Source organism: Dipodomys spectabilis, unplaced genomic scaffold, assembly GCF_019054845.1.
Source record: "Dipodomys spectabilis isolate Male_0828 unplaced genomic scaffold, ASM1905484v1 ptg000107l, whole genome shotgun sequence".
Lineage (NCBI taxonomy): Eukaryota > Metazoa > Chordata > Mammalia > Rodentia > Heteromyidae > Dipodomys > Dipodomys spectabilis.
In genome coordinates, this window is record NW_024870784.1 from 131,185 (window position 1) to 150,125 (window position 18,941).

Consider the following 18,941-nt stretch of genomic DNA (forward strand, 5'->3'; position numbering starts at 1 on the left):
CCCTGCACACAGAAACTCACATTGTGAAACCAGCAGATGTGACTCTGCCTTTCGGGGCCATCAGGTTCATTCAAGCCCTCTTGCCACATTTTTCCAATCTCTGGCCCTGACCTGATGACACAACTGTGGTACCTACGGCAGGCAAGAGAAAACTCTTCAAAGCCCAACAGTGGTGACAGAAAGCTCTTCAAAGCCCAACAATGGTGACTCTCCACTCAGGCTATGCTAAAGGAAGATCTTTCAACTTCCTTTCAAGCTAGACATATTTAAGACAAGGCACACAAAAATACCTGAAAGGAAATAGGATCGCTGGGAGCATCTACAGTGCACTCTTGTAGCCACCCACATTCATCAAGTTACTGAGTACCTACCATGTTTTAGAAGTCAGAGAAACAATATTAAACAAGAGGCTCAGTCCCTGCCCCCATGAAACTGATATTCTAACCAGGGAAGATTTAAACAAAAAGTAAAAGGTGCCATGGAGAACAGGAAATAATGATGCAGTGAGCACTGCACAGAGATGGAATGCACTGGATCTAATCTACCTGTCACTGTACAAGTCTACAGTTCCATCTAACCCTCTGCTCAGTTCTCACATGTGCACCTTCACTGAAATCCAATTTGCGCTAACAGGAAGGGAAAAACCTCTACTTCGTGTTGCGTGAGTTCAGAGGTAACTCATCCAGATACCAGAAGTCACGCTATTCCTGTACTGGAATATTCCCTGCATGGCCTCTTGCTGTGGGATTCTGAGAGGGACTCTTCCAAGAAAGAGATCTCCCTTTCACTAGCAGTAAGTGTGTTTCAAAAGCACTACGTTTATACTTCTCTGCCTGCTGTCTAAGAAGCAAGAAAAACAAGTAACTCAGAGTAGAAGACATAGAAAGGTTGGTGTCAGTACATTACCATTGATTACCATTCTTCAGTCTAGCACATGCTAGAAATACACACAAACACATACACACACACACACAAACACACACACACACACACACACACACACACACACATGCTGCACATACCTGGGTAACAATAAAGGCCATGACCAATTCCTCTCTCTTCCTTCTTTCCTTCAAACTCAGGGTCCCACACTTACTAAGCAAGCACTCTACCGCTTGAGCCATGCCTCTAGTCCTTTTGCTTTTATTTTTCAACGAGGGTCTCGAGCTTTTGCCAGAGGCAAATTTGAACTGGAATTCTCCTACCTCCACCCCCTGAGTAGCTGAGATTACAAGCATACACCACACCACACTTCAGTTTCAGTGACTAATTTCTTAAGAGTTCCTGGCTTACATAGTAAATGTGGTGCTGGGGTATTAAACCCGGGGCTATGCCAGTAATTTAAGTTGCAACTGAACCCCAGGCTCTTGATTTTTTTTTTTTTTTGTCGGTCATGGAGCTTAACTCTGGGCCTGGGCGCTGTCCCTCAGCTCTTCAGCATAATACTAGCGTTCTACCACTTAAGCCACAGCACCACTTCCAGCTTTTTCTGCTTATGTGGTGCTGAGGAATTGAACCCAGGGCCTCATGCATGCAAGACAAGCACTCTACACTGAGCCAACTTCCTAGCCCACAGCTCTTGATTTTTTAAAAGAAAAAAATTAAATATAAATTAAAATTGCCTAGATGCTTTAATAATAAAGACTTCAACAAATGTTAGGAACAGTTCCATTTTAAGAATCGCATAGAGCCGGGTGCTGGTGACTCATGCCTGTAATCCTAGCTACTCAGGAGGCTGAGATCTGAGGATCAAGGTTCAAAGCCAGACCGGGCAGGAAAGACCAAGAGACTCCTATCTCCAAGAAACCACCAGAAAACCGGAAGTGGCACTGTGGCTCAAGTGGTAGAGTTGTAGCCTTGAGCTGAAGAGCTGAGGGACAGCGCCCAGGCCCAGAGTTCAAGGCCCATGACTGACAAAAAAAAGAATCATATAGGTTTAAATTCAAAGAGGAAAGAATTATGGATATAACAAATTTAATGGAAGGAATATATTGAAATGCACACAGATTTACCCTCCTCTATCCCATATACCAAAAATTGCCAATATAAATGGATAGACACTTTTTTCAACAACAACTTTCTAATTAGGTTCATTTCTACTGGACAGACACCAGTGGCACACACTTGTAATTATAACTATTCAGGGGGCTGAGATCTGAGGATTGTGGTTCGAAGCCAGCAGGAACAGGAAAAGTCTATAAGACTCTCATCTCTACTTAACCAAACAAAAAAAGCCTAAAGTGGAACTGTGGCTCAAATGAGCCAGGCAGAAAGAAAGAAAGAAAGAAAGAAAGAAAGAAAGAAAGAAAGAAAGAAAGAAAGAAAGAAAGAAAGAAAGAAAGAAAGAAAGAAAGAAAGAAAGAAAGAAAGAAAGAAAGAAAGAAAGAAAGAAGAAAGGAAGGAAGGAAGAAAGAAGAAAGGAAGAGAGAGAGAAAGAAAGAAAGAGAGAGAAAGAAAAAAGAGAGAGAAAGAGAGAGAGGGAGGGAGGGAAGAAAAAGAAAAGAAAAGAAAGAAAAGAAAAGAAATCAAGTTAAGAGCCTCAGGAGATGTTTCCTAAAGAAAATGGCCCCAATCTTTGTGAATGACAATGGACTATGCATCGTGATGGTGGCTCAGCTATATTAATAGCATTTTTAGTAGCTAGATTCTTTCCAAGTAGCCAGAGTAGAAAAGAAGCCACTTTTATCTTCAGGACTAGAATTTAGAGATGAATGCCAAATCTCCCAAATCCAGCCAGGAATGATTCTCAGGGAAAGACAGCGAAGTCGGCAAGAAGCTTAAACCAAGGAAAGTGAAATAAGATTGTAATGTGACCGTTGGAAGATTCCTTGATAGGAAAGTTTGTTCTGAAAAGTTTGCAAAGAACCCTAAAAATCTATATGAGGTCAATAGAAAGGGTCCTGAAATAACACAGCATGAAAAAGCAGTCTTATTCATTGAATAGAAGGAGCGCGGTTTACATGGCAGAGAGCTTTAATCCCTAGTACCACAAAATTAATTAATTAGTGAATAATATAAGGATTTTTCCAGAACACATATATTTGGATCCCTCTACCTTCTTGTTACCTAAAAATCACCTAGAACATTGTATAACATTTCTGATTAGTTAAACATTTATTGTGCATCATCTAAGTGAAATGTAACCAACAAATACAAAGGAAACAGACCAATGGCCCAAAGCTAGGTTAAATAACAGAGGAAGAGCTGATTACCTGGGAGAGAACCTTCATCTTAAACGAAGAACAAAACTGAATTGCTTGTATCTGGTACTAGCAAGACAGAATAAACCACATGGCTCGTCTTTCTTCAACCACAGCTAAAAACTCTAGACGCAATTGTAAGAAGTTACTCCTACAATAATGAGTTGCTTTTGTTTTGGTTGTTTTGTTTTTGGATGATCATGGGGCTTGAACTCAGGGCCAGAGTGCTGTTCCTGAGCACTTTTACTCAGGGCTAACACTATACCACTTTGAGCCACATGGCCACTTCCAATTTTCTGGTGGTTAACGGGAGGTAAAAGTCTCAGGGACTTTCCTGCCTGGGTTGGCTTTTCTTTTTTCTTTTTGGTACATTTTTTATTGTAAAAATAGTGTACAGAGGGGTTACAGTTACATGAGCAAGGTAATGAGTACATTTCCTTTTTTTTTTTTTCTTTTGCCAGTCATGGGGCCTGAACTCTGGGTCTGGGTGCTGTCCCTCAGCTCTTCAGCTCAAGGCTAGCGCTCAACCACTGGAGCCACAGCGCCACTTCCGACGTTTTCTGTTTAAGTGGTGCTGAGAAATCGAACCCAGGGCCTCATGCTTGCAAGGCATGCACTCTACCACAGAGCTACCTTCCCAGCCCCGAGTACATTTCCTTTTGAGCATTGTTTTTTCCTCCTTTGTTTTTCCCCATACCCTCCCTTCCCTCCCACCTCCACAACTACACCCTCCCGCTCCCCCACCCCCTCCCCACCAAAGTTGTAAAGTTCATTTTCAACATAGTATCTTGTAAATCTCATTGTTACAAAGGGTCAACCTGTATCCCTATTTAAGTATTTTGTTTTTTCCCTTCCCTCCCTGAATTAGAGAAGTGTATGCACAAGATAAGCAAAATGAACCCCAAGATAGGGACACATTTTTTTTCTTTCTTGCTATTGCTTCTAACATATTTATAATATACCATGTGATTTTTTTTGTTTCTTTGTATGTTCCTCCCCCACGGTATAACCCCTGTTTTCACTGTATTTGATGTCGGTGCCCTGGGTTGGCTTTTAACTGTGATCCTCAGGTCTCAGCCTCCTGAGCAGCTGAGCTATTGGCACCCAGCCAATCACTTTTGTTTTTAATCAGTCTAATTTCTCCCTTAGACAAGGAGAGAACTTCTACTCACAATGGCTACAGAACAGGCAGCTTGAAGCCTTGGGATAGACTCTCTTGTTCTGCCCAGAACAAGAACTGAGAATGATCTGTGCAAGTTAGAGAGTAAGTGGCAATCTTAGAAACAAGAGAACAGAGAAGGGAAAAAAAATTTCCCCATGCTGTCTACAAACCCACACACATCGCAGACCCACTGGAACTGACCCAAAGCAAGAGTAAAGGCTTAAAACTGAGCAGTCCTGCCAGGTACTGGTGACTCATACTGTAATCCTAGCTACTCACGAGGTTGAAATCTGAAGATCTCAATTCAAAGCCCAAGTAGAAAAGTCCCTAACATTCTTGTGTCCAATTAACCACATAAAAAAGTAGAATTGAAGCTGTGGCTTAAGTGGTAGAAGACCAGCCTTTGAGTGTAAAAGCCAAAGGGCAGCAACCAGGCCCCCTGTGTTTAAGCCAATGTACCAGCATCAATTTAAAAAAAGAAAAAACAAAACAAAACAAAAACAATTCTGAGCAACCTGACCCTCAGAATGACCCCAAATGAGACACAGCTCAGCTCAAAATGTGACTCCAGTCAGGTTGATTTATCTACAAAAACCCTAACAACAAATTCAATATTCTCTAGGTGATTCTATGGAAACCTGAAATCACACTACATAATATTCAAAATGTCCATAAAGCATTCCAAAGAACAGGGAAGAATTTCCAAAGATAAAGACAGGTGATATCTGACACATCACACAGGTGTTTAAATTATCAATCTTTTTTTGGGGAGGAGGGAGATAGAGGGGCAACTTTACTTACAAGATTAAAGATGACTATGCTATTACAGAATACATTCTGTGTTATTAGATTTTTCTACAGTGCTTACATGTTCTATTTTCATTCTTAAAATCAATAGATGTTATAATCCCCAAATAAGGGAAAAGCCTTGGAGGAAGAAAACAAAAAATGTAAACAAGAGAATCCATCGTTGAACTCAGTAATTCCTTCTTGTTTGAACTGCGAAGTTCCCATTGGTGTCTATGAACACCTGTCTTGCATCCAAATCACAGGTTTCTTAGGATACACTGCTTCTAGAAGCAGAGTGACACACAGACTTTAAAAGCAGCTATTACAACTGTACTTACTGGGTCAAGGTAAACACTCCTGAAATAAATGAAAAACTTAACTGCTCACAATAGTGACATCAGATCATTATGAATGTCTATGATGATACATGACTAGAGAAATAGAATACATGCTTTTCTAAAGGTAGGAAAGTGTGTTTAATGTCAAGGCCTTTTCTTATGAAAGTTTTTGGGAATATGTTAGCTCTTAGAGAATAATTATCTCTGCAAAGAAATGAAGTTTAGAAAATGGAGCGAGCCTTTATACTGGAAAAAAAAAATAAGTTCTGTATGATCCAAGATGTAACAAGTATTCTATGTTTTTCATCACTTTAATGCTATGTTTCTCAATAATACATAAGAAGACAGTCGAATTAATAGAAAGTCAGCTCATGGTCAAAATCCTAGGTAGAAAGAACACAGAAAAATACCCTAATAGGCACAGATTGTTGAGAGGAAAAGGAGAAAGGTAGAAAGGAGTCTGGAAATAACTGAATCTCCTTAAAGCTAAGGAGGGTATAACAATATTTTTGTGGCTTAGGATATGTAATTCCTTAATGATACCAGAGGGTCCAGTGGTACCATGGGGCGCACAGATGTATGTTCCGCCCTTTGTGGAAGAGCAAGGATAGCACCACATGACCTGAGGCCAACCAGTGGGTCACCTAGGCATGGCTTTCTCTGGCCAAGAGTAAATAATCACAAGAAGGATTCAACCACAAAGACCAAATATCTCTGAAGCAAAACTCATATCTTCTTCAGTAAGAAAACACTTCTATTTAAGATGCACATTCAAGCTGAGTACCAGTGGCTCATTCCTGTAATTCTAGCTATTCAGGAGGCTGAGATCTGAGGAGCTTGGTTGAAAATCAGCCCAAACAGAAAACTTTATGAGATTCTTATTTCCAATTAACTACCAAAAAGCTCAAAATGCAGTTAAGACTCAAGTGTCAGAGTACCTGCCTTGAGCAAAAAAAAAAACTAACAGAAAGCACCCAAGCCCAGTTCAGGCCCTAGTACTAGTACACACACACACAAATGCACATTCAAGAAACATATCTTGAGTAGGTTAAAACTTCCTTTAAGAATATTAATGAGATCCAGGTGCTGGTGGCTCATGCTTATAATCCTAGCTACTCAGGAGGCTGACATCTGAGGAGCTTGGTTTGAAGGCATCTAGGGCAGAAAAGTCCATGAGACTTTTATCTCTAATAAACTACTCAGAAAAAGCATGAAGTGATGTTGTAGCCCCAAGCACTTAGGTCCTTAATTGCCCCAGGACCAGCACCAAAAAGAGGATATTAATAAGCCATGTATAGGTGGTTCACACCTGTAATTCTAGCTGCTCAGCAAACCAAGATGTAGGGATTCCAGTTCGAAGCAAGCCCTGACAAGAAAGTCCATAAGGCTCTTAATTGTAACTAATGAGCAAAAAGTGGAAGTGGAGCTGTGGCTCAAGTAGAGCACTAACCTTGAGCAAAAAAAAAAAAAAAAAGAAGCTCAGGGACAGTGCCTGGGCCTGAAGTTCAAGCCCTAAGACCTGCACCAAAATATATATGTACTAGTGAGTAAATATTTTGCACATTACACCCATGGAAAACCTGTGAAAGCATTTTCAGAGCATCTAAGTTTGACAGATTGATGCCTTTTCTCCCTAAAGTCTCTTCTCTCAACATGTTATTCAGTTTTTGATGTTATTCATTCTTTTAAGGAAAGAAAAATAAATAAAACATGTGACCGAATTTTAAGTCATTGAGGGTTTTTTGGTTGTCATTTTTTTTTCAATCAAGAGTAAGGATGTGGCACTAGGCACACACCTACAACAAACCACAAACTCCAAACAGATGGTTTGGGGAGGCGGGGGAAAATCAACTAAGATAAAGGAAGTTTTATCTAGCTTGGATTCAGTAGCTCTCTTTTTATTTTAAAGGTAATTTGCCCTCTTCAATCATCTCCATGGCAGGGTTATTCACTTTTATGTACCCTTTCCCATTTTATTATAATTTTCCTGTGACTTAGGCCATGTCTTAGTTGTCATCATACTTGTGACAAAAGTTCTAGTCCTAAGTGGTATTGTTCAGCATTGAGATGGCTTTAAAATAACACCACAAGGGGCTAAGCTGTGGCTCAAGTGGTAGAGCAGCTGCTCAACAAGTATGAGGCTCTGTATTCAAATCCTAGTACCACCAAAAAACCAAGAGCACAATGGTCCCCAAGACAAGTCCATGGTGATCAGATTTGTATCACTCTCAAGTTCAAAGTTAACTGTGAGAGCAAGGTTTCTCCTTTGCTGGCAGAGAATGTAAAATTCAACCACAAGGGATGTAATAATGTCTGCAAGTCATAATTATTATTATCATTCTTCACTCCCCTGAAGTATTAAAAAAAACTTATTAAAATAAATGTAATGATTACCCTCTTGTGACTTGAAAACAGACCTCCAAATCTGCAGGGGGAAAGATGAAATATATTTATTCCTAAGTTAAATTTGAAGCAAAAATCACAAGACAACAGATTGCAAATTTAAAATTAGATTCCAGTGGGAGGTCTTGATTTCAAGCCTGTTTTCTCCCTACTGGATGCTAGGCTTGAAGATGGAGGGGAGAGGGGTAGGGGGAAGCTAAGATTAAACTGCCACGAAGTTCTCAAAGTTTTTGCTAAATCCTTTTCAAACCCATGAAAAGAATGTTACCAAGTGTCACACAAACATCCTTCACCCACGAGGCTAAACAAGGATGTTCAGCAACCCATCAAAGATCATCTGTGGTTTAGAGAAAGATTATTATTTTGACTGTGTTTATTTTTTGCTTTGTAAAAATGAAGCCAAAGCAGACCCAAAATAAATAATTGTTTGAGGTGGGATTTAGACAAACCTAGGTTTGTCTTTTTTCAAACGCAATCCAATATTCAGACAATTACACCCAAGAGATAAAAGATCCCTAGGGCAATTCACAGGGAGAGAAAAGATTTCATAGGTGCCTACCTGGTCTTTTCCCACTAATGCTTTTAAATTATCAGATGGGTGTGACCTTAATACAAGGAAGGGATTCCAAATTCTTTTTTCCCACGAGCTCTACACAGCCACGGCAATTCCAATGACAGTAAAATAGACCTGATCTCTGTCTTTAATGCAGTTCAATTAATCTCAGGCTCAAATCTATAGGTACAAACTTACCTTAAAAGGCAACAGTGGTCCCCAGCTTGACTGGCCCCGAGAACACTGTGGCATTTAGATTCTGGGGTTAGCGATGGCGTCGGGGGCTGGGCTTGGGGAGTAGTCAGCACCTGCCAGTGGGGTGGCCATCAGCATCTCACCTGAGTTTGGGAGAATGTGCCAGAAATCTAGAGAAGAGAGGATCAAAGGAGACAGAAAAACAAATGGTCAGCCAGAAGAAAGGCATGTTCATTGATTCCCCAACATGACCACTGTGTCAAATCAAAGCCCCAATTTGAAAGCTGCAATATTTAGCCATGAATATAGATTGGCAGCTTTACTTCAATAGATGAGTAAATATCAGCAAATGTACACTGATGGTCATAACTAACTCTAAAAAGTGTCACGATCATTTTCATCTGGCCCAGAACATAAGCCAAAACAGAGGGTTGCTTCCACTGTCCTCTCTTGATCCTCAAACGGCCTCCAAGAGAAGGGAACGAAATGCGGGACTATGAATTATTCCCAATGAGCTGCATTTATAATGGTGGTTGAAGAAAATGACAGTTTAAAAATAATGAAGGGAGGAAGTGGTGCTGTAGCTCAAGTGGTAGAGCGCTTGCCTTGAGCTGAAGAGCTGAGGGACAGCACCCAGGCCCAGAGTTCAAGCCCCACGACCGACAAAAAAAAAAAAATAATGAAGGGACTAGCCCAAGTTCACATCCATCCATCCAGAGCAAGAAGTTAACTTCCGGTTCCTCCTTAACTTGGAAAATATGCTATGTAACCTTGAAGCCAGTGAGTCACGCTTTCAGGGGAAGGAGTGACGAATCTAGCAATACCCCGTTATTTCCCCACAACACATGCCCTTTCCATGATCACCCCCACAGCTACCCTGTTCACTCCCTTGGCCTGGGCACCCTCCTTCCCCAATTACTCTCCCTAAATTTCCGAATCTCCAAAGCAGTTCCTGAATTGCTTAGGAACTGGCAGAAATTAATAAGCAACAGCCCATTTATATTGAAATGGACTCATTACGGTGCCAGCTGCCAATAATTTGCGGGCTAGCTACTCGCTGGCAGAGGGGGCCAGTGTGTGGCTGTCCTCCACCTGCATCCCCGAGGCTGAGAGTGCAGATTTTAGACTTCAAAAAAACCCCAAACTATTAGAGTTAACATTTTTTCTATCTAAATTATTCTAGGCCCTGAACAAAAGCAACAGAGGAGGAAAAAGGTTAAAGTTTAAGAGTATTACTTCTAAAACACAAAGGAAAACACCATTGAATAAATATAGTATAATTTTTTTCCCTCATTTTGGATAGAAAAGAACTTCCTACTACCCTGGCTGTGGAGCTGATAGATAAAGGGGACTAATAAAGAGCCAGGGTTGTTCTTTAGTGTGAAGGTATCAACAAGTCCTCATTTTGCTTGGAGCAGGTGGATAGCCCCGTGGCCTTATGAATAGAGCATCAAGAAACATGGGTACTCTGGATTTTCTCCAAGAGCTGCCAGTAACTGGATTTTACCAGAAGACAGCAAGGCGCCAAAGACTGAGCGTTTGAACCTAAAATCATGCTACAAATCTTGACAAATGTTGGCCAGATCTTGGCTTTACAAGTCAAATTTTTACTTGCAGAATGATTGAGGCAAACTAATGTTAGTCTGCCCCTGATTTTCTGGGAAAATCATCTGGGAGCCAGTGGCTCACGACTATAATCTTAGCTACTAAGGAGGCTAAGAAGATCAGGGTCCAAAGACAGCCTGAAAATTCCAAGAGACTCTGATCGCCAATGAATCACTAAAATGCCAGAGGTAGAGGTAGGACCCAAGTGGTAGAACTCGTCTTCAGCAGAAAAACGAAGGGACAGTATTCAGGCCCTGAGTTCGAGCCTCATCACACACACACACACACACACACACACACACACAAAGGTGGGGTGAAGAAGGAAACGATGGCTCCTAAACCATTAGGTTGTAATGAGTATGAGCACCTATATTAAAAACTGTGCTGCCTGTCTACCCTATGATCGATTTTATTAAATGTAAGCTATTGTACTATTTCTACTCTTGTTTTTCAGTTTGTGTGTTCAGTTTGGGATTTTTCTGTGCCAGTACTGGGAATTAAACCTAGGGCCTCATACTCTTCCCTTAGCTTTATAGCTCAAGGCTCGTATTCTACTTCTTGAGCCTCACCTCCACTTACAGCTTTCTCCTACTTAAGTGGACATAAGAATTTCTTCCATTTGACTCCCAGGTCTGGCTTCATTCAAACTGAGATTCTCAGATCTCAGCCTCCTGGGTAGTTAGGGTTATAGGTATGAGCCACTGGCACCTGGCTTTTTCCATTATGGAGCTAGTATGAAACTGAAATGTAAATGAAATATTAAATTTGTTACTGAATGAGAATTATTTCTCCAAGTGGGTAGATAAGGTAACTTCACAGTCTTCCACAGCATGTATGTGCACATGCACATACATGAATTCTCTCTCTCTCCTCTCTCTTTCTCTCTCTCTCCCACTCACACACACACACACACACACACACACACACACACACACACACACACCATGCTCACAAAACCCATCAGTACCAAACCCTAAATGAACCTACACCACATTTTTCAATCTCACTCCGATTCACCCTCAACTCCCAGACCCAATTTCTGTGTCAGACATCAAATGATCAGTTTTCACAGAGAATCGTGGGTTCTGGAGTAGCCAAGATCTTATCAAAACTTTCTTCAGGTTTCAAATGCCTGCAGAAACAGCAGGACCGAGAAGCTGCCACTGCTCCAACTCCACAGTACAACTAAAGGTGAAACTGGCATGTGTCAGAAAAAGTCTGCTATCTCAGAACTTCACCTTCAAAAATTCTCATCAGGAATGCTGCCATTTGTCAGACTCTACAAGTTGCAAGAATCAAAGAATATGAAGAAAGTGTATTGCACTTGCCTTCAGAATACCAATTACCGGCGCTATTACTTAATAAATAATATGACCTTAGGCTAGTAAATCAGCCTTACCAATACCTACCTGAAAGGCTGTTTCAAGAAAGAAATGAAAGAATCAACACAAAAGCAAAATAAGCTGTAAGGATAGACAGATAGATAGATAGATAGATAGATAGATAGATAGATAGATAGATAGATAGATAGATAGATAGATAGATAGATAGATAGATAGATAGTTGAATTTTTGCTGTCTTTTAGTTTTTATTTTTTTGTTTCAGCAGTTTGTTTGTTTTTTTTGTCTTTTAGTTTTTAAAGCCCAAAATGTTTTATAAATAAATGAAAAGTAGAAAGATTCTCCTTTTCCCTGGACCTAAGTGAGATGGAGGAGGGAGGGCATGGTAGAACCACAAAGAGGCAGATCTTGGGTCAAAATTCTAAACGTAGAATAGTCCCCAGAAAGATTTGAGTTTATGCATTGATATTAGCTCCTGAATCTGAACTGATGGGTGAGTGGAGGGATCTGGTTCATTGGAAATTAATTTTTTTTCTTTTTGTGTAGGCATTAAAGCTTGAGCTCAGGGCCTTGACTATCCTTTAGCTTTCTTCACTCAAGGCTGGCAATCTACCACTTGAGTCACAACTCCACTTCTGGCTTTTGGCCAGTTAATTGGAGATAAGAGCCTCTGGGAATTGTTTGCCCAGGCTGACTTCAAACTGCGATCCTTCTATCTCAGCCCACTGAGTAGCTAGGATTATAGGCATGAGTCACTAGTGCCCAGCTCAGAAATTTTTTTTTTTAGGGGTGGGGGGTCCGGTCGGGAGGCCTGAACTCTGGGCCTGGGCGCTGTCCCTCAGCTCTTCAGATCAAGGCTAGCGCTCTACCACTTGAGCCACAGCGCCACTTCCAGCTTTTTTTCTTTTTGCTTATGTGGTGCTGGGGAATCGAACCCAGGGTCTCAGGCATGCAAGGCAAGCGCTCTACCACTGAGCCACCTTCCTAGACCCAGCTCAGAAATTTTTAAATGGTTTACAAATTATGGCTGTAGGAAATGCATCAGCCCTTCCTAACTTGTTTTTAAACTATCATTTTACATAAGAAAAAATTTAAGAATGACTTCTAAGAATAATAATTTAAAATGGAACAAAGAAAATTACTACTAGAAAAAGATGAAACACAAAGGGGAAAATAAAGTCAAGGAAGTGAGGATAAGGTAACAATTACTCAGGTACTGAGCTATACACCTAGTCCATTTACCATAAGCTTGGGGACAACAAACAACTCAAATAGGACATGTAAAGATGTTCAAACGTCCTTACACTAAGATGAGCCAGGAATTTTCACTCTGAGACTACCGTGAGATGCGATATCTTTGAATTTTATCCTTCCTCATAGGCTCAGTGACAAATTTCACACCAGCATTTCTTATCTTGACAACTGATTGATTAAAAAAAAACCAACAGTTTGGCCAATGCAGTTCAAAAGAGATAGGATAAGCTGGTTCACACAAAACTGTCCCTAAACACCGCTGTCTACTCAGGACTGGATCATCAAGGAGGGGCAGAGAGCTACAGATGGAGCCAGAGTAGCTAGGCCATGCTGCCAGATGAACACACACACACACACACACACACACACACACACATCACACACACTGTGTAAAGGACAGCCAGGCTTTTGTGACAAATGAGATTGCAATGAGGAGTCGTATACAAAGCTGCTGCGGGGCCCTGCCTTTCCTGAGATGAACCTTGTTACCCCTGGGCTCTGTTGAAAAGCCAGAATTCTCAGCACAGAATCAATTCTTCCATGCAGATGAGTGAGTTCCTGATCAGGGCTCAAGTTCCTATTCTATGAGGAGTGAATGAAATAATTTTAGTACAACCAGTTTTGTGAGACAAGTATAAACAGTCCACCAGATAGAATCTCCCCGAAGTTTTCATGCCCACAGATTGCCCTAGCTTTGAGTCCTTTTACTTCCTAACGCATCCCAAGGTAATTCAGCAAAGGATAGAGTCATAGAACTAATATACTAAGCAGGCTATAAGTTGAGAACTAGCTACTAAAATAATAACTTTAATTTTAGAGCAGTGAATCTTTGGCAATACTTAACAAACAGGATCAGGGAGGATAGGCATTACCATATTTCTTAGTAAAGTCAGTGCATTTCAAAATGAAGTAATAAGGTCTACCCCTTCCCGGGGGTGGGAGGGTCTACCATTTATGGAAAGCTTACTCTGTGGCTCCTGCTGTGTTAATGGCTTTAGGCCAACATACTCCTCTAAGTTTCCTTAAGTTCTTGGTGTTTATCCTCTTGCAACTGCACTTAAGACACCGCCAACTGTAACTGCCAAAGCATTACAGCATTGTGTCACTTGCTGGAAGCTTCCTGCTAATGTCACTTGAGGGAATGCAGAAACCGAAGGCCCCAAGGGTTCTGCTCCACAGCTGGCCATGACAGCCCAAATACCCAGACTGGCATGAAGGATGGCTCTCATAAACAAGCTACCTCTTGCTGAAATAGTCTGAAGACCCTTCCTAGGACATAACGTGATAACGTATGTGATTTCTCAAATTCCAGGACACATCATCCCAGTTTCTGAAAGGCATGAAGAAATTGGGCAGCTGGAAATTCCACCCAACATTCTGAGAGCGGTGACCATCTAGGGCCAGAGCACAGCTTTGGGTCTTGGCCCTGACTGTGGTATTTGAGTCACATCGAAAAAGCTCATCTATGCCATTGTAAGAGAGAGAGAGAGTGGAAAACCTAATCCCAAAAGAAAGTGAAAATGGAACTGAAGGTAATTAGCTTCTCTAGTGCTGAAATCTCTTCTTCACTATTTCACCCCATGGCTTACTTAACTTGTAGGGTGTTCCCAGTGAGAGAGGGCTCGGTTGCCTAGGTGCCCATGAGAAGAAAGGAGAGGATGTAATTATTAAAGTGCATTCATGCCTCCAATGAAACACAACAGAACATAATCCTTAGACTGCCTGTCGGAATAATCTTCTCATGAACACATCAACACCTCAGCTTAGAGGAGATTTCAGAATCCAGGTCTAGTAACCATGTCCAGTAACTGATTTTCCAAATCGAGCCACCCAGGTCTTTTCCCATCCACACATCTGCCTCTTGTTGCCATGGAAGCACAAAAGCTTGCCAGGTAGAAGATATGTTTCCCAGGACACATGGCAGGGTGGAGGTTGGATGAAGAGCATTCCTACTTCACTGTTGAGATTGAAGATCCAGAAAGAGAGTGAGATAGGGGTTTTTTTTGGGGGGGGAGGAGAAGAAGGGTTGTGGGGGCTTTTTGGAGAGAGTATGGATACTGGGGCTTGAACAAGGGTTGGGTGTTGTCCCTTACCTTTTTGGTTCAAGGCTGGTGCTCTATCACTTGGACCACTTCAAGCTTTCAGGAACTGGTGATAAGAGTTCCATGAACTTTTTCTGCCCCTCCCCCCCCAGGCTAGCTTTGAACTGAGATCCTCAGATCTCAGCCTCTTGAGTAGCTAGGATTACTGACATGAGTGACCAGCTCTAATGTGTGGTAAAAATTTATTTTAATTCCTGCTGGTTTTGCATGTCCAAAGCTCAACATTGATTCAGCATAAAGATGGAGAAGTCTTCCTCTTAGGGATATGGCCCTGGGTCAGAGTTCAGGACATGACAGCTGCTGAGAATCTTGGAGTTCTCCTACCTACCCATCCTGACTAGTAAGTATGAAAGGCCAACAAGCCATTTCCACTATGACCCCTACCACTTGGTGTTACCCTTTAACCCATCCTTTATGCAGCTAAGTGGAGGTCTTTGTGTCCAAAATACAATTAACACATCAAGAGATCAATCCCTTTCCTCAGGATATACAGAGCAGCCCAAGACCACAGCTCATTGTATCATTCTTAAACTGTCCCACAATTCCCTGCTTGGACTTGCTATTCACACCGAGGAAGAGAGAGATCTGGAAGGCAGGAGGTACTCTTGGGAGAGGACATACTCACAGGAGGCCAGGATGGATAACCCTGTCTGGAAGAAATAAAGGCTGGAATGACCTCTAACACATGGACGACAGACAAAATATCATTGGCCACCTGGCGAGGTCACTGTTACAGGGGTGACAAGTCTGTTCACTGGCCCGTCATCCTGTGATTACAAAGAATCCTCTCCTCCTGAATGGTGATTACCTCCTTGGCTCTGTGGAAGTCTCTGGCACTTATGTAGGAAGGAAGGTTTGAGATTCTCTTAAGAGAAAATGACTACAGCCAGATGGCTGGTGGCTCATGCCATTATGTAATCCTAACTAGTCAGGAGGCTGAGATCTGAGGGTCACGGTTCAAAACCAGTCCAGGCAGAAAAGTCCCCATGAGAGTCTGATCTCCAATTAACCAAGAGAAAACCAGAAGTAGAGCTGTGGCTCAAAGAGTGCTAGCCTTGAGAGAAAGAGCTCAGGGACAGCACCCAGGCCCTGAGTTCAAGACCCATGATTGACAAAAAAAAAACAAAGCAGAAAGTGACTGCAGAGAGATTTCAGGTCTTATTGCTTGCCTCCAAGGCTGCAGCATCGGAAATGCAGAAGAAGGAAGACTTTGCTGAGTATGTACATGGATGTGACTGCCTAGCATTGTAATGCAATAACCCAAAGGCCCTGGGAGAATGCAACAGTGGAAACCACAGCACTGATAAATGATGAACGTCACAACCTAATGCAAGGATTTTAATCACAATCAGTGACGCAAAGAATCTGTCATTTGAAGTTAGGACAATGATTTTTAAACTGCTATAAACATCTACCAAAATAGGAGATAATTACCTAGAAGTCCTCATCTTTGGAAAAAGAGGACAGAATCTCAGAAATGAAGACTCTAGTATGTCATAACATAGAGCAATAAAAGAATAACAAAAGCCCAGCAGTCCCGAAACACACACCCCTCCTAGGTACCTCAGATGCTCCCATGTTTGCCTCCTCATTTTCAATTGTAGGGCACCTTTCAAAATGCCTTCAATCTCTTTTATTTGGAAATCACTTCTAGTGGTTTGGCACTGACACAATTAAGAAGACAAGCTGTAACAGGAAAAATATAATTCTTTATTTCATTGAGCCGAAGAAACACATTTTGTGTTGCTTTAATATCTCTGGAAATGAATATATCTTACAATCACAATGATGTATTCTGGCTTGACCACCAGTGTTTTTCTTTCCTTCTCAGTGGGACATAAAATACAGTAGTACACCATCTAAAAGATAGCATCACTAGAGTATATAAAAATAGATTCTGAAATAGCTATACTTAGGACTAACTAAAAACTGCTTGTGAGTTGTTCTGGGTAAAGAGAATGTCTACATATGAGTTAGAATGAGTGTTGCCCATTCAATTCTACTCAGCCAACCTCTGTAGTGCACCTACTCTGTCTGGGATGAGAGCAAACCACTTCCTTACAAAGCCCACCAGCTGGGGCCAGGTGATATTTAGCCACTCTGCAATAGCTACTGTGCTATTACAAATAGTGCATGAGATGATACAGACCAGTTCTTCAAGGAGAAGCTATCAGTTGAATCTAGTATATAAGGATTAGGATATAACTTAGCTTATTAGAGTGAAAAGAAATAAGCAAAGATGGGATGGAATTTGTATGAACTAAGAAGAGCAAAATTTACCCCTCTGTACAGTATTTTCACAATAAAAAAAAATTTTTGAAAAAAAAAAGAGCAAAACTCACTCCAGTTAGAGAGAGAGGTAAGGATAACCACTCTGAGGAATCAAAGTAGCATTAGCCCAATGCTGCAAAGTACCAACTGTATGAAAAGATCAGATGGGGTTAGAGATGCTACACAAAATAGATATTCATGTGTAATGGGAATCTGTGAGGAGATTTTATTACAGGAGTTATATGATCAAACATGGTTTTCTTCTACTGAGTAAGAGAAGGTAGAATTTGTTGGAATCAGCCAACTACAGGGACTACATGGACATTGCATGCTTTGTGAGTTGGGAAGGGCAAATGGGCTGACCAGGACATAGCAGGCTCATACTCAGGGCAAGAGGAATGAAGGAGGCAAACGCTCCTCGGAAGATCTTACTTTGGTAACTGGGGAAAAACAAAACAAGAAAGAAGATGACAATACCACCTTCCACTTGGGAGTTCTAATGGAACCTCCAATTGAAAAGTGTTGTCTTCAAAGTTGAGTATAGTTGTACATGCTTATAATCCCAACTACTCAGAAGAAAGACATAGATAAGAATATCACAATTTGAGGCCAATCTAGGAAAAATGTTAGTGAAATGCCTCCCCTCCATCTCAATAAGCAATCCAGTAGTATTTCATCCATGTTGCTATTATACCTTAAACAAAAACTCATTGAAAAATGGCATCTGCTAAAAATGTTTGTCATGATGGAACACAATTACCTCCTGTGTCCTAATCAGTTTGGATCCCTAGAACGAAGTATGTTAGACTGGATAATTTATAAACATGAGGACTTGATTGCTCATGGTTCTGGATGCCAGCAGGTCCTATTCTACACGGAGGGCACTTCCTTGTTACATCCCCTGATTGTAGGACAGTCAGGTCCCTGAGGGGATTAGTGTCATTTATGAGGGGAGAACCCTTGGGACCTACTTGCCTTCTGACGGTCCCACCTTTTACAAATCTCCTTAGGAATTAAGATACAAACTAACAGCAGGATTTGGAAGAGATGTCAACACCCATACCATAGCACACCCCCAAAACCTGAGCTAGATAGGGTATTAGAATGGAGACAAATATAGCTAATTCCATTGTATAACCAACAAGCCAAGACCGAAATAAAGTAAAATAGCAACGGAATGCCTCTACTCATGTATGAAAGGCCAGATGGTTAAAACACCACCTCAACACGCCTTTTATGGGCCAAACATCTGACGTAATAATAAAAGGAACTGTGGAGCTGGGGCTAAAGTAGAACAGTGCCAGCCTCAAGTGAAAAACAGCAACAGTACTCAGATCCTGAGTTCAAGCCTTCGTACCCCCTCACACATGTGCATGAATACACACATGCACACACACATACATTAATAATAATAATATGTTATTTAATGGAAATAATAGAAAAAATAATCCTCCAGCTATGTTTTATAAAGTTAAAAAAAAAAAGATGCTTGAGTTCAGCTTCTAAAATGCTCCATGCCGGCAGGAGACTCTCCATGAGGCTTCTTTCTCATTCCTGGGATCCATGCTATTATTTAAATATTATCACCATCAACTGCAAGCAATACTCTAAGGTGGCATAAATCTGGAATATATAAGTAACTAAGGCCCAGGGCCATGTCATATAAAGACAGATTTAAGGACAAATACTTAACCTTTCTACAAGAGAGCAAAATGAGAATCAATAGCTG

General features: G+C 41.2%; 1 protein-coding gene across 1 annotated transcript in view; it reads right to left on the minus strand.

Moving 5' to 3' along the window:
- Window positions 1-18,941, minus strand: part of Tiam1 (TIAM Rac1 associated GEF 1) — a 347,016-nt gene that overhangs the window by 126,842 nt on the left and 201,233 nt on the right. The window contains exon 4 of the mRNA XM_042687299.1: window positions 8,644-8,810. The gene's annotated coding sequence lies outside the window, so the exon portion shown is untranslated. The remainder of the gene's footprint in view (window positions 1-8,643; window positions 8,811-18,941) is intronic.